General features: G+C 32.2%; 1 pseudogene; it reads left to right on the top strand.

Annotated features, from left to right (window-relative positions):
* Positions 1 to 17,512, top strand: part of LOC127557085 (U6 snRNA-associated Sm-like protein LSm8) — a 47,483-nt pseudogene that overhangs the window by 10,689 nt on the left and 19,282 nt on the right.

Raw genomic sequence — 17,512 nt, 5'->3', positions numbered from 1 at the left:
AGGACTTTCCAAAGTCTTGCATTCACAGATCCAATTACTTTCTTTGTCATGGTAAAAGCTACAATGGATACATTAAGTGGAAGGGAGTGTGGCTTAAGAATTAGAGCACAGGTCTCTGGAGATTTGATTTCTGATGACTGCTTATACTCCTACTTTCTTATCTACCCATAGGTATATAGTTGAACTTTTCTGCCTCTGAGTCTTTTTCTAGGGGAAAAAAATCTAATGAATGTCTGAGACTTTTTTTAACAGTGAAAATTGCAATTTAAAATAATATTTCAATTATTATCAAATGAGAGAGAATGTATGGGAAAGCACTTTGCAAACTAAAATGTGATATGCAGGTACTGTTCTTTCAAAACTAAGAAGAGATCTGAAGAAGTAAAATATAATAAATTCTAGATTTGGTCCTAAAGATTTTTTTTAAGTATTGATAAATTTTTGGAAGCAAGATATTTTTAAGACGTAAACGAAACTTATAAATTTAATGTTTTGTAGGGATTTGATTTTCAATATATAATATATGCCAAGATGGAAGAAAAAAGGCAAGGATTCCTCTGGACTCTCCCCATAACCCTTCCAAACTTTTAAATAATATAATTTTAAAAATATTGGAAGGGCAGAACCCTTCAAAAAAGATGGAATGAAATAATTATATAGTCAAAGACGACTCAGAAAGTCAGCAGGTAAGGTCTGTCTCACCTGAACGTGGAGCACAATAGAACAGAGACTGTGCCAACACAGATCCAGCCCCAGCAAATAAGGAGCAGTCCTGGAAGCTATTGAATTAGCAGTGGCAGCAGCTATTCCCAGAATTTTCTGCCAACAGACAGTAAGGGGATCAAAGAAATACAGGTGTCTCTTTTCTATCTCTGAGATAGGACTCTCTTGCATTGCACAAAGTAGGATGTGTGTTCCCAGATTAAGGAGGAGCACTAGCACACCAGAGCGTGCAGCCACAACAGAACAGGGCAGAAGAGTGCTTATGGTCACTCACTGACCAGGGTACAGGCCAGAAGAGGAGTAAACATACCTCTTCTCCTTAAATGACACAACCTTGGAAGAATTGAAAACTTACAGGTCCCTAAAAACAACTACACAAAACTCCTAATGCTTGGTACAATGCACCTTTTACCCTGGAAGTAGAGCCCCATTTTAACAGAGAATTAAAAATCAAGAAATATATTAGAAAATTGAAAAAAAAAAAAAAACAGAAAAAAAATTCTGATTATAGAAACTTACTTTCATGACCAGAAAAATCAAAATACATATGCAGAAGAAGATAATTAAGCCAAATTCCAAATCAGAAATGCCAAGAAAAATGTGAATTAGTCTCAAGTTTAAAGCTCAAAAAAAGCTCAGAAAGAATTAGGAAAATCAAATAAGAAAAGTAGAAGAAAAATTGGGAACAGAAATGAGACTGGTGCAAAAAATTATGAAGAATGAGTCAGCAGCTTGTTGATGAAGATACCAAAAAAGTCTGAAGAATATGATACTTTAAATACAGATTAGACCAAATGGCAAAAAGAAGTACAAAAAGTCAATGAGGAAAAGAATGTCTTGAAAATCAGACTGACCAAATGGAAGAAGCACAAAAATTCACTGAGGAAAAAAAAGCCTTAAAGAGTAGAACTGGCCAAGTGGAAAAGGAGGTATAAAAATTCACTGAAGGAAAAAAAAATGCTTAGAAATTTGAATTGAGCAAATGACTTTATGAGAAATCAAGAAACAATAAAACAACAGCAAGAAAAAAGAATTTTAAAAATAGAAGACAACATGAACTAGTTCATTGGAAAAAACAATATAGACATGGGAAATAGATCTAGGAGAGTTAATTTAAATATTTTTGGACTGAAAAGTTATGATAGAAAACAAAAAAACCTAAAAATAATCTTTCAAGAAGTTATTAAAGAAAACTCTCCTGATATATTAGAAATAGAGGGCAAAAGAGAAATTGAAATAACCTACCAATTACTGCCTGAAAGAAATCCCAAAATGAAAACTCTAAGAAATATATACCACAGCCAAATTCCAGAGGTCACAGGAAAGCTGGAGTATTTTAAAGGATTATATTTGACCTATACTGACTATGACCCTGAGCAAATCACTTAATTTCTCAGAAGTCTGTTCACTTGTCTCAGATTTTTAAATAGCAAAAAATTGTTCCAATGGCATTAGTGGTAGAAATTCCTTGCTGGAATCTCCCTATACCAATGAATTCAGAGATGTATCTATCATCTCCTTTCTCCAAAAAAGGGAAAATATATAGATTTGGATATGAATATAGAATATGTGTATATTTACATGTGTGTTTATCAGTTTGTGAATTTACATAATTTTTCGTATTTTATTTAAGATATGGTTTTTTAAATTATGTTTCTAACTTTACCATATTATATATCAAACTAAAACTAATTCTCACATAATGTCTAATGCCTGGATTTGTTTCTCAAGAGATAATTTTGGTTGAACTGCTGTACAAGTGCCATTGACACTGTAATGCTGGAGAAAGTGAGGCAAAATAGAGATTATTTTATTTTAAAGGGAGAGATTGTGCTGGGGACATGCTGCCCTCAGGGCTGATGTCCAAAGCATCCAGCAACCAATGTGAGTTCTCAATGACATGCACGCATGCACATAGATCAGCTACAGAAATAGACAGAAGTAGGGGTGGAGTCAAGCACTAAGAACAGGAGCAAGCTATCAATCTGGTTCTGATAGGGTTGGGGGAGGCACCTGACATTCTGATAAGTTGGGATAAAGAAGAACAATGCCAGAATGGGGGGACACATTCTGATAAGTAGGAAAGGGGTGGGGTCATGATGTTTAAGATAGAAGGTCTTTCTCCTTATCTGGATCATGATGATTAGGAGGGAGGGCTAGTGTTTCAGGATTGAGCAGAACAATTAGGAACTGAGACAGAACAATTCCAGGAAACTAAGGCAGGGCAATTTAGGGAAACCAAGTCAGGACAATTAGGGAAACTGAGTCAGAGTAATAAAAGTTAACTGTAGCACAACACATTTGGAATAACGGCATCTTCTTCAAAAAAGTTAGTCAAGCCCACATCTAGGAAAGGCTGACAGAGAGACCCCACCCCCAGTATAAACCAAGAGGGAAGCCCTCCAGAGAACTCTAGCATCTAAGTCCTGATGTCATGTGAAAACCAGACCTAGAGGCAAAAACAAAACAAAAACCTTGGAACAATGTTGTACCATAGCCCAATTCTCACATAAAACAAGTTATATGTACCCACATACATACACACACACATACAGAGAGAGAGAGAGAGAGAGAGAGAGAGGAGCAAAAGAACAATAAAAGAGTTGACTATTAGGGCAGCTAGGTGTCACAATGGATAGAGTAGCAGCCCTGAAGTCAGTAGGACCTGAGTTCAAATCTGGCCTCAGACACTTAATACTTGCTAGCTGTGTGACCCTGGCCAAGTCATTTAACCCTAATTATCTCCAAAAAAAAAAATCTTGACTATAAAAAATTACTATGGTGATAGGAAGGATCAAGGACTAATTTTGGAAGAAGATAACATGTCAAAATGGGTTCTTGTGTCTCAAAGAAAAATTTAACCTGGTCTCAAGCCCCAAAATAATTACTGGAAGAATTTAAACAGGATTTTGAAAAACAAATTATAGAAACAAAAACAATTTGGGAAAAGAAATTAGAGAAATGCAAAAGAATAATGAATGGGAAAAAGATTTAATATGAAAAAGAAATACAATTTATCAAGGAAAGTAACTATCTAAAAATAGAATTGGTTAAATGTAAGAGGAAATATAAAATGTCACTGAAAAATATACTTCCTTAAAACTTAGAACTGAACTTCTGACTCTATGAGACATCAAAATGTGATCAAACAAAATCAAAAAGGTAAAAAAAAAATAAAGAAAGAAAAAAATCTACAATTTTTCATTAGGAAAAACAACTGACAAAGAAAATAGATACAGGAAAGAAAATTGAAGAATTATTGGATTTCCTCAAAGCCAAAAAATAAAAAAATAATAATAATATATTTAAATAAATTATTAAAGAAAACTACCCTGATCTATTAGAACCAGAGGGAAAAATAGAAATTTAGAGAATCACCCTTACTGCTTGAAATGGATACCAAAATGAAAACTCCCAGGAATGCCCAATTTTAGAGCTCACAGATCAAGGAGAAAATATTGCAAGCAACCAAAAAAGATACAAGATTTGACAACTTCCACTTTAAAAAATCTGAGGACTTGCAGTATATCAGAAGGCAAAGAAATTAGGATTCTATTCATTAATCACCTACCCAGAAAAATGGCATATAATCTCTCTTTTTTTTAAAAGAGGGGTAGAAATGGATATTTAATGGAATAGAGGACTTTCAAGTATTTCCAATTAAAATACCAAAGTTGAATAAAAAATTCTTGACCTCCTTATAAATAAACCAAGATAAAATTAAAAGGTAAAAAAGAAACAAGAAAGGGAAAACATAAGAAATTCAATCACGTTAAAATATGTGTATTTCTATGTGTCAGGATATTATTTGTAACTCTTAAGTTTTATTACTACTAGAGTAAGTAAAAGGAAACTATGTAGACAGAGAGTGGAGACATAAAGAGACTTTGATGAAATGATACCCGCCCCCCCAAAAAAAACCACAAAACCCCCCCAAAGTAGATCTTTGAGAAAGAAAATTGCACTGGCAAAAGGAGAGTGAAGATTGAATGGGGGTAAATTACACTTAAAAGAGACATGAGAGAGTTATTTTAATGGATGGTAAGATGAGGAGGTAGCAGGCAAAACACAAACCTTATTCTCATCAAAATTGGTTCAAAGTGTGAATATCATGCTCAGTTGGATGTAGAAATCCACCTTACCCTAAGAGGAAGCAAAAAGGAATGGAATAATAGAGAGTTAGATGGGATTGATAAAAAAGAGGCTATCTTGGGGAAGATAGGGATCAGAAGTAAAACACTGTACTTTTTCCATTCCTCTCTATACATTTTTAAAAGTTTTCTTCAGATAATTTCTGTGTTTCCTTCTCCAAACTCTCTTGCAGTTTTCCTTTCTTTTCCCCATTTTCTTCTCTCTTTTAAGATACTTTTTGAATTCTTCCAAGAGAGTCTTATGAAACAGAGATGGAACCTTTGGGGTTTCATCTGCAGATGATTTTCCTTTAGTAGCCTCAGGGTTTGAAATTTCCATCAAAGCTATCTATGGTCATATATCTTTTTGATTTTTTGCTCATTTTTAAAGGTTGAAGTCTGCTCTTATGGCAAAAGGGAGATTGTCCCAACCTTCCTCTACAGATGATAGTGGCTTCATGCTGCCCTGAGGCCAGTGTTGCTAACATTCTTCCTGTGCTTGGTGGGCATGATCAAGTCTCACATTATTCTGGAGTTTAGGGGCTCACTATTTACCTTTTGCTGTTGCACTGGATGTCTCACAGCTAGTCTGTTGATCCACTGACAGATGTGAACCAAGGCAGAATAGCCAGCATTTTGACTAAGAGCCAGTGTACTTCGTTTCCCCCAGTGCACTGATGCCACACTATTCTAGGTTCCTGCACTCCACCTGTATTCAGCCACCTCTCCTCATACCTAATTAAAACATACCTTTTCTGAAGTTTTTCCAAAATATCTTTCTGCTGGAAATTTGTTACACTAAATATTTGTGTATTCTGTCACTCCAAAACCAGTTCAGAGGCTTGATCTGGTGTTGATATGAGGGAAGATAGGAAGAGCTCAGACAAAAAACTATATACTCTCCAGCCATATTGACTCTGCCCTAAGAAGTAAAACACTTGTGAGGAGGGAAAGGGTAGGGATAAGGAAGAGGATAAATAAATGAAAAGTAGGATGGAGGGGAATGTCATATTATCAAAATAATCAAAAATGATTATAACTATAGATGTGAATGGGATGACCACATGCACAAAATGAAATGAATTAAAAATCAGAAACCTAAAATATGTTTTTTACCAGACATATCTGAAGCAAAGAGATACAACAAGGTAAAAGTATGGGGCTTGAGCAGAATCTATTATTCTTTAGCAGAAGTAAAGGAAAAAAGAGGTAGAAATCATGATCTCAGACAAAGCAAAAGCAAAAGTAGATTTAATTAAAGTGATAAAGAAAGAAACTATATCTTTAGAAAAAGTACCTTAGACAATGAAGTCATATGAATACTAAACATATATACACATAATGGAATAGTATCTATATTTTTGAAGAAGCTAAATGAGTCAAATAGATAATGAGGAAAATAGATGAAACTATACTAGTAGGGGACTTCAACTTTCCTTTCTCAAAAGTAGATAAATCTAACTAAAAATAATCAAGAAAGAAGTTAAGGAAGTAAATAAAATTCTGGAAAAGTTGGATATGATAGATCTTTGGAGAAAATTGAATGGAAATAGAAAGGAATATATCTTTTTTTTCTCTTAGCAGTACATACAATACACACAAAACTTGATCATGTAGCAGTCCATAAATACCTTATAACCAAATGCAGAAAAAAATTAAACACATCCTTTTCAGATAATAATGCAATAAAAATTAATTCAATAATGGAAAATGAAAAGTGAATTTTAAAATTAACTAGAAATTAAATAATCTAATCCTAAAAAAAGGTGGGTCAAAGAATAAATGTTAGAGACAATTGTTAATTTCATGAAAGAAAATGGCAACAATTAGACAACATACCAAAATTTGGTAGATGTGACCAATATGCAATGTAGGAGTAAAAAATTATATGTCAATTGCTTATATGAATAGAATAGAGGGGGGGAAAGCAGATCAATTAATATGTCATATAACTAAGAAAAACTGGAAAACAAGAACAAATTTAAAACCTGCAATTAAATACCAAATTGCACATTCAGAAAATCAAAGGAGAAATTAATAGAATTGAGAGAAAAAACTCCCTCCACTAGAAGCTGGTTTTATGAAAATCAATATGATACATAAATCATTGATTATTTTGATGGGAAAAAGAAAGAAGAAACCCAAATTACTAGTATCAAAAATGAAAAGAGCAAACTCATTACTAATGGAGAGGAAAGTAAAACAATTGTTAGGAGCTATTTGATTCAATTATATGTCAATAATTTTGATACTTCAAAAGAAATGGATTAACATCTACAAAAGTATAAATTACCTAGATTAGCATAAATATATTGTAAATAATACAATTTTAGGAAAAGGGATTGAACAAGTAATCAATTAATTTTCTAAGGAAAAAAATCCACAGTACCAGAAGTTTTATAAGTTAATTCTACCAAATATTTAAAGAACAATTAATCCTCATAACATCTAAACTATTTGTTTTCTTCTGGAAAACAAGAAAGAAGGCTTACCAAATTCTATCCATATAATTAATTTATCAATATCAAAATCACTTGACAACTTAAGATTATTTGAATAGATGCAGAAAAGTCCTATGAGAAAAATATAACACTCATATTTACTAAAAACACTAGGAATTTAGGAATCAGTGGAGCTGTCCTTGAAATGATAAATATTATTTATCTAAAACCATCAACAATCATTTTATGTAATGAGGATAAGTTCTCCTGACATAGTCAGTGTGTAGCAAAGTGTCCATTATCGTCTCTACTATTTAATAGTGTACTAGAAATATTAGCTAAAGCAATAAAAGAAGAAAATCCTAGAGAATCAATTTTTAAATTACTTGAAATTATTGACACCATTAGCAAATTTGCAGAATACAAAATAAGCATACATAAATAATCAATATTTCAATATATCACCAACAACATGCCCAGAAGCAAGAGACAGAAGGAGAAATTTCATTTAAAGTAATTGTAGACAGTATAAATTGGGAATTTACTTGTCAACACACACGCAGGAGCTACATGAATACAAATATAAAACATTTTTCACACAATTAAAGTTACATATAAACAATTGAAAAAATATTAATTGCTCATGAGTAGGCCAAGCCAATATAATAAAATGACAATTCTACATAAATCAGTGTAGTTATTCAATGCAACATCAATCAAACTATCAACACTTATTTTATGGAACTAGAAAAAAGGACAAAATTTATCTAGAAGAACTAAAATTCAAGTAAATAAAAGAAAAAATATGAAAGAAAGTGATTTAATCATACCAGATCTTAAACTGTAATTGATAATTATCAAAACAATATGACACTGGCTAAGAAATATAATGATTGATCAAGTGGAATAGATTAGGGATAGATTCCATTATTATAAATTATCATAGTAATCTAGTATATGATAAACCCAAAGACCCAAACTTTTGGAACAAAAACTCTTTATTTGACAAAACTATTGGGAATGTGGGAAAACACTATGACAAAAACTAGATATAGACCAACATCTCACATTGAATACCAAAATAAGGGAAAAATGGATTCATGATTTACACATAAAAGATGATATTATAAGCAAATTAAGAAAGCACTGGATGGTTAATCTGTCAGATTTATATATAAGGATAGAATTTAGGACTAAAGAAAACATGGAGAGCATTAAAAACTGTAAAATAGATAATTTTGATTACATAAAATTTTAAAAAATGTTCTATGCAAACAAACAAATGTACCAAAATTGTAAGGGAAGCAGAAAATGGGGGAAAATTCCTGCAACAAGTATCTCTGATAAAGATCTTATTTCTCAAAAATATAGAAACCTCAATTAAATTTATAAAAAGATAAGTCATTCCCTCATTCCATCATTAATAAATGTTTAAGTATATAGACAGGCAGTTTTCAAAGAAAAAAAATCAAAGCTATTTATAATTATATGGGGAAAAAATGTTCTAAATCACTATTGGTCAGAGAAATGCAAATTAAAAGAACTGAGGTACCACTTCACAATTATCAGAGTGAATGCCAAAAAGAATGATGTTGGATGTTGTAAGGGATATAGGAAAACTGAAATACTAAAGTACTATTGATAGAGTTGTGAATTGATCTGTGGAACATTTTGGAGAACAATTTGAAACTCTGCCCAAAGAGCTATAAAACTAGATATGCGATTTGATCCAGCATCTATCCCAAAGATACCACAAAAGGATATATAGCAGCTCTTTTTGTGATGGCTAAGAATTGAAAATCAAAAGGATGCCCTTCAATTATGGAATAGCTAAACAACCTGTGGTATATAATTGTCATGGAACTTTATTGTACTGTAAAAAATGCTAAACAGGATGACTTCAGAAAAACACAGAAATATTTTTTTTTGTCTTTCTTTTCCCCCCTTCTATTTACGTTTCCCCCTTATTATACTACTTAATTTTTCCAAATATATGCAAACATAGTTTTCAACATTCACCTTTCCAAAACTTTGTGTTGCAAATTTTCCTTCTGCTTTCACCCTCCCCACTCTCCAAGACAGCAAGCAATCCGATATAGGTTAAACACATACAATTTTTCTAAACATGTTTCCATATTTATGATGTTGCACAAAAAAAAAATCAGATCAAAAGTAAAAAATAAACATGAGAAAGGAGAAAAACAAGCAAACAAACACAGCAACAAAAAGGTTAAAATATTATGTTTTGATCCACATTTAGTTTCCATAGTTCTTTTTCTGGATGTGGATAGCACTTTCCATTACAAATCTATTGAAATTGCCTTGAATCACTTCACTTTTGAAAAGAGCCAAGTCAATCACAATTGATCATCATATAATCTTGTTCTTATTAGGTACAAGGTTCTTTTGCTTCTGTTCACTGTATTTAGTATCAATTCATGTAAGTTTTCCTTTGAAAGACTTAAATGAACTGATGGATGATAAAGTGAACACGGTACATAGTAATAGCAATATTGTTCAATGAAAAACTGGGAATGATTTAGCTACTATTATCAGCAATTGTATTATATTTTAAGACAATCCCAAAGAACTAATGTTGAAGCATACTAGCAGCCTCTAGAAAAAAAAAAAAGCTGCAATTGATTGAATACATACTGAAGCATACTATTTTTCACTTTGAATAAGAAATCTCCTTATTAGTAGTAAGTTCATTTCAAATCATTATAAGGACGTGACTTTCCCCATATGAACCTAATTCCCATGTAAACCATGAGAACCCAATCGAGGAAGGATGTGACTCTCCCTGTGAGGACTTGACTACTCTCTCACCCCAAGAGCATAGATTTTAACTCCTTCTCCTATGAAAACCTGACCGTTCTTTGACCCATAAGAACATATATTTCAACTCTTTCCTTTTTAATCTATAAAACAGGCATGTACCACCGGTGTTTTAGCTCCAATTATATGGTTCCAGGAACTCGCCATTCCTTGGAACTGTTGCTGTTGATAAGGACTGGCCCCCTTATCAATGCAACATTTGATTATAACCACCTGGAGCCCTAGTTGGTGCATCCTTGTCTTAGATGAGGTCTTCATTTGGCCCAAAGCCTTCTTTGTTTGGACCCCTATAAAGAGTGGGCAAAGCATTCTCCACTTTGAAGCCTCACCTATGGAGATGACGATCTGCCTAGGACTTTCCCAATCGAGACTCACAGGCTGAAATATTGGGGCCTTCCCAGCCGTCCAATTAGAGTTGAAGCTCCCTCGATCATACTGAGTAATGTATTCTTTCTCTTTCTCTGCTATTCTAATCATAATCCTTATTATTCTTTGCCTCTTGTGCATTATTTGCTGTATGTGTTGTTATTGCAAGCATTCTATCCTGTGCATTGTATAATTAAATTTTGCCTTTACTTTAACTGAGCCTGAGAGCGTCATTTATAAAAGCGGATTCGAACTTCTCTTAAAAATCATATAACATTAATAGAACACACTTCCATTTTTTTTTTCTTTTTAAGTCCCATATAAAATGACTAATATGGAAATTTTTTTCATAATTATAAATATAACCTTTATCTTATTGCTTATCATCTCAGGGATGGTGGAAGGAAGGGTGGGAGAGAGCAATAAAATTTAGAACTCACAACTTTACATTAAAATATTAAAAAAAAAACTTTCAAAAAAAGGCTAATCATGATACATAGGTCCATAGCAAGAAAAAAGGAAGCAATCTTCAGAACTGTTCAAGAATATTTTATAAGAATAAAGAGAATTAAAAGCAACCCTATTAGTTCTGTGTATATGTGTGTTTGTGTGTGTGTGTGTGTTTGTGCTTACAGGAAATGGTAGTAGAGTACTTTATATTGTGTATTATCTCAGTTGTGAGGATGCATTTAATACATTTGGTAAATTTAAAGTGAATAGTTGGTGCAATGGATAGAATGTTAGGCCTTGAATATGGAAGACTTATTTTTGTGAATTTAATTCTGGCTTCAGACACTAGCTGTGTGACCTTGGATAAGTCACTTAACTTGTCTGTCTCAGTTCCTCATCTGTAAAATGAGCTACAGAAGAAAATGGCAAAACACTCCTCTTTGCCAAGAAAAAACAAAATGATGTCATAGAGTCAGCCACCATTGACTCTCTATTGAAATGATTGAACAAAAACTTTAAAGTGCTATTTAATAATTATTATCAGTTATTATTATTTAAAATTTCCAAATTGTTTTTCTCAAAACAATTCTATGAAATGGGGAATATGATATTATCTTAATTTTTAAATGAGAAAACTGATATGATTTGCCCAAAATTACACAATAGGGACTTCGAAAAGAGATATTCTGGTGCTCAGGTCAGTGTTTTGTTTTTTTGTTTTTTGTTTCTGTTTTTTCTATTATACCATGTCCATGGTTGTTACTTAGAGATATACAGAATAATACTGGTTGTGCTTTGATTATAGCTCAAAATTCTGCCAAAGTATGCAGAAATCAACTGTCATGAACTAGTTCTAATCTTAAATTGTATATTGATCTATTTATTTATTTTATTAATTTATTGTTATTTATAATGTAATATTATTAAATATAATAATTTAACTTTTAATTAATAATATGCAATTAATTAATTTAATTTATATGTTATATATTATTTATAATTATTATATAATATATAATATGTGTTATATATAAATTTAATTAATAATATTTAATTAATATATTTAGTATTGCATTATTATTATTATATTTATTGTTATTAATTTATTATTTATTAATTTAATTGTGATCTGTTAAAAAGGGAGCAGACCACCATTACTTGTGGAGGTCTGCCAGTCATAGTGTTCCATGAATGGACTACACTCGATTGGTATAACTAAAAGTTAGGAGTGAAATGGCCTTTTAAAGTTCTGTTGCTATGTATGAGTATTGCATTCCATGAGTGACTTTTCAACTTATTCATTTACTGGATTATTCCTCCTCCCCCCTTTTCCTTTTATGTTTTTGAAAGTCACAGTGCTAAAAGAATATGAAAAATAATTTTTGCAAGATAGTGGGAAATTATGATTCTCAGACAAGCTTAAATGGCCTGTTAAAATGATAAAGGGAAGAAAAAATAAATAATTGGAATAACTCACATTTGTATATTGCTTTAAAGTATGTAGAACAATCACCTTGCAAAATACTATCATGTAGGTAGTTTTTTTTTTTTAATACCCATTTTGTAGTTAAGATATTTGAGACTCTGAGAAGTTGAATCTATAGCTAATTTACTCTTTTAGTGTCTTTTTTAGGTTTTGAGTTCAGGTCACCTATTTCCACATCCACTCATTCTAATATTCCAAGTTGCACAAGAATTAGATGGTTCATTGAAATTCAAAGACCACTAAAGAAAATTCTTTACAGCTATTAGTTTAATGAAACATGCTGTGCAAGTTACTAATTGGAATTTTATTTTATTTTATTTTTTGCTATGGAGCTACTGTTACCTGATATATCCAATGTTAAGTAAATAGAAGGAAAAATAAAATTAAAAGACTTTCATAATGCCAGGACTCTGGCTATGTGTATATAATGTGTATATAAACTGTTAATTCACTTTAAAAGGGGAAAAAGCAATTTATTATTTAATGTTATGCATATAAAGCAATTAGTTGACTGAATTTGAGTTATTTCACTTGATTGAATAAACATCACATAAGTATAACTTGTGCAAATATAATTATGTAATACTTTGTAAGATAGAAAAATGCTTGATCATTGCACTAAAAACATCTTACCTTAGAAACAAAATTGGTAATTTCTGCAAGAAAAAGTCTGAGTCACTATGTACATATTCATTTGGCAAAATTTAGGATTTGGTAAAACAGTAGAGAACATTTTAAGAATGTGAATATTTTCCATATATATTTTGAAAATTAGCTCACTTTCAGTATATCTGTTAATTCTCACACTGAATGAATGAAAGGTCCAGAGAAAATAACATATGGGAGGGAGGGGAGAAACTGAGAGATCTTCCTACAACATCCATCAACATTACAAATATTGATCTATGAATGCCATTGGTATGATTCAGTCAACAAATATCTATGTAAAAAGACTAATAGGCTAGATATTTTTGTTTTGCTATGAATTTTAAAGATTATTAATACTTTTATTACCCATACAAATTCATAATTGCTTCAATTGTCTGAGTTTCTGTCTGAAACCTATCCCCTTGGGACTCTTTTACACAGTTAGTTTTGTTATATGTATCATACAAATGACATAAATAAAATCTCTTAGAATTTCCACTAAAATGGAAGTGATCCCCATCATATATTCGAACATGTATAAGACTGCCCATTTTACTACATATTTTAAGTGAGTTGTTTGGAAGATGCCTTATGTTATAATGATAAAGGTATCTTGTTGATTTCTATGGAGAATATTAGGATTCCTAAGTGTGAGTTCAGTTATACCTCAGGTTGAGGCATTCTTAGAAGCTAGGTTCAGTTATATAACTCAATGAGACATTGGAGTTGTCATTCTGCTCAGGTAAATATTATTTATTTATTTTTTATTAATAACTTTTTATTGACAGAACCCGTGCCAGGGCAATTTTTTACAACATTATCCCTTGCATTCACTTCTGTTCCGATTTTTTCGCTCCCTCTCTCTACCCCCTCCCCCAGATGGCAAGCAGTCCTATACATGTTAAATAGGTCACGGTATATCCTAGATACAATATATGTATGCAGAACCAAACATTTCTCTTGTTGCACAGGGAGAATTGGATTCAGAAGGTATAAATAACCCGGGAAGAAAAACAAAAATGCAAACAGTTTACATTCATTTCCCAGTGTTCTTTCTTTGGGTGTAGCTGCTTCTGTCCATCATTGATCAATTAAAATTGAGTTAGATCTTTTCTTTGTCAAAGAAATCCACTTCCATCAGAATACATCCTCATACAGTATTGTTGCTCATTTCACTCAGCATCAGTTCATGTAAGTCTTGCCAGTCCTCTCTGTATTCATCCTGCTGGTCATTTCTTACAAAACAATAATATTCCATAACATTCATATACCACAATTTACCCAACCATTCTCCAATTGATGGACATCCATTCATTTTCCAGTTTCTAGCCACTACAAACAGGAATGCCACAAACATTTTGGCACATACAGGTCCCTTTCCCTTCTTTAGTATCTCTTTGGGGTATAAGCCTAGTAGCAGCACTGCTGGATCAAAGGGTATGATAACTTTGATAACTTTTTGGGCATAATTCCAGATTGCTCTCCAGAATGGTTGGATTCGTTCACAATTCCACCAACAATGCATCAGTGTCCCAGTTTTCCCGGATCCCCTCCAATATTCTGCATTATCTTTCCCTGTCATTCTAGCCAATCTGACAGGTGTGTAGTGGTATCTCAGAGTTGTCTTAATTTGCATTTCTCTGATCAATAGTGATTTGGAATACTTTTTCATATGAGTAGAAATAGTTTCAATTTAATCATCTGAAAATTGTCTATTCATATTCCTTGACCACTTAGCAATTGGAGAATGGCTTAATTTCTTATAAATTCGAGTCAATTTTCTATATATTTTGGAAATGCTATTCAGGTAAATATTACAAAAGCCAAATTAAAAAACAAACAAACAAACTAAGAGATAGTAGCCTAATATGTTACAAGGCCAGAAGAGATAATGGACAAATAATTAGTACAGATGAAACTATAAATGCTATGAGTTTAGACTAGTAAACCTGGGCAGGTGATGCCCTCTTAATGTACCAGGCAACTCTCTAACATTACAGAGTTATTGAGCAGGTACAGATCTGCATGAGTAAATGGGGTTCCATACATCAATAAAATACAGATCAGTTTCCTCCTCTCCCCTTTTCCTCACCCCTAATAGTAGAGACACAAAATGTATCTCTATGCACCAAGTCAGGACTGATTGACTACAATGGGACTGGGGGCAAATTACAGAAGCATGGTAAATTTAAAAGTCACTCTCTACATTTTATAATTTTAGTGCTTTGAAAATTATCTTGCCCTCCAAAAGCATCAAAAAACATGCCAAGTTTCTCATGGTAAGAATTCTTGTTCTCTTAGATCTGTGTGTGTTCCATTTTCATCTTTTCTTGTCTCTCTTGTCCTCTGGCCAGCTACTCTATAAATTCTATTTGATATTAAGCTAATTCTTTTTTTTTTTTAAGAAATAGACTTTCCAATAGAATGAATTCTATTTCATCCACATTATATCCAAAACAATTATTCTTGTCTTAAGCTATATGACATCTTAACTATTTAATTCACACACAAAAATCATTAAGTATAATTGGTAGAAACATGGCTCTAGAGTCATGTAGATAATGACTTAAGTCTTAGCTCTAAGATATATTGACTATATAACCATGGATTAGTCATACTAAGCCTAATATAAGTAGTTGTGAATAAAATTGATTGTGGAATACATATTTTCTTTTTAACAGGGTCAATTCTTATCCACTAAGCTACACTGATTCTAGGCCTCAAGGACAAAACTCCTCCATCCTTCAATCTTCCTTTTGGCCAAAATCTTTCCCTTTCCACTAATATCTTAATCGATTCATTTGATATAAAAATCTTCAATGTTTGTAATGTACTTCTAATTCAGACATTGGCAATCTTTGTAATTTCTATTCCTCTAGCACAAAAGAAAAAAATGTAACAGCCCTATTAAAACTAAGTTATTCACATTAAGAATTACAATGGTAGTCCATGTTCAGTGACTTCAGATTCTTCTGAACTCACAGAATTAGTCATTTTCAGAAACTAAGAAACTTTGTAAGAATGGAAGATACAGAGAAGTGAGTTATGTGAAAAATAGAGGGAGTTTCCACACCAGGGATTACTCAAAATGTTGAAAATCATAGCCCTAGCCCCGCCCCCCCCCAAAATCCTCTTGCATAGCTGTTAAATAACAGATGGATAGCAATGGATGTTTTCTTTGATATTTTGCTGATAGACTTTTAAATTGGCAAAGGAGAAAACCATAGGACAAAAAGGATTTTGTATTTCTTATTAGTCATGGCTGTGAAAGGAAGGAAGGAAATTGTGAAAAAGTTGCCAGAGTTGCTAGCAACAAAAAATGTGGAGCTTTGTAGCATCCTTACCAATAGGAAAGCTAAAGGACATATTTCAACATAGACATTAAAATGGAAATAAATATCCTTATGTTATATGGTCAATCTTTTCTAATTCTAAAGGAATATTTTTCTTCTGTAGTTCCTTCTTTTTCTTAACTTTATGTGAGTATATTTCTCTGACTGAAAAAAAAAAGTGACAAGGAAAGAGACTAGGTACCTCAAAATTATTTGAAATTATCACTTAGAAATTGTCTATCTTGGTGACAAGAAAAACAAACCTTTTATTAACATATTCTTTCTTTTTTAAATCTTAAACTCAGGCCCTCCTGACTTCAAGGCTGGTGCTCTATCTATTGTGCCACCTAGCTGTCCCTAGGCAACTCTTAAAGGTTATAAATTGTAGAATAATTATAATTCTTTGATAAAATGCAGTGATAAATACACACACACACACACACACACACACACACACACACATATCCCCACCAACTAGTATTCTATGTTTCAATGAAATCATAGGTAAAGAACAAAACAGATTTTAAAAAATTATTAATAAATGGAATCTAGATAAACATTTATGAATATATATGTATATATGTACATATATACATATATATATACACTATGTTATTTAAATATATATTTTATTTATTTAAATAAAGCAAAACAAAAGAGAGCATTATCATGCGCCTAGCAGAATATCAGGGAGAATTCTAAATATATAACAATAAATTACCAGATTAAGAAAGGGTACACATTAGTAGAAGAAATCATATTCATGTGTAATGTTCTATTTGGTTTTCTGGAGATCTCTGTACCAGCCTTCTTTTCAGTTCAGTAATCATCACAAAAATAGCCAGGGATAAAATCCAAATTCTTTACTGTCTCCTTCATAATCTAGTTTCCTTGCCTGGGGCTGGGCAGCTTTCTGGAGAGCCTTTCAGACAGCCTTGCTCTCAGTGGGGGAAGTATAGGAGACCAGCCACCACAGTGGTATGAGATGAAGTGAATCTGTCTCTGAATCTGTCCCAGCTTATATGCTTTATTTTAATTATATTATTATAGATGTGAATCTTGAGTACTAAGTATATATACTGAATTAGAGAACTATTA

This window comes from Antechinus flavipes, chromosome 3 (assembly GCF_016432865.1).
Source record: "Antechinus flavipes isolate AdamAnt ecotype Samford, QLD, Australia chromosome 3, AdamAnt_v2, whole genome shotgun sequence".
NCBI classification, from domain to species: domain Eukaryota; kingdom Metazoa; phylum Chordata; class Mammalia; order Dasyuromorphia; family Dasyuridae; genus Antechinus; species Antechinus flavipes.
Note: the sequence above shows the minus strand (reverse complement) of the source record. Positions and strands in the feature narration are given on the sequence as shown.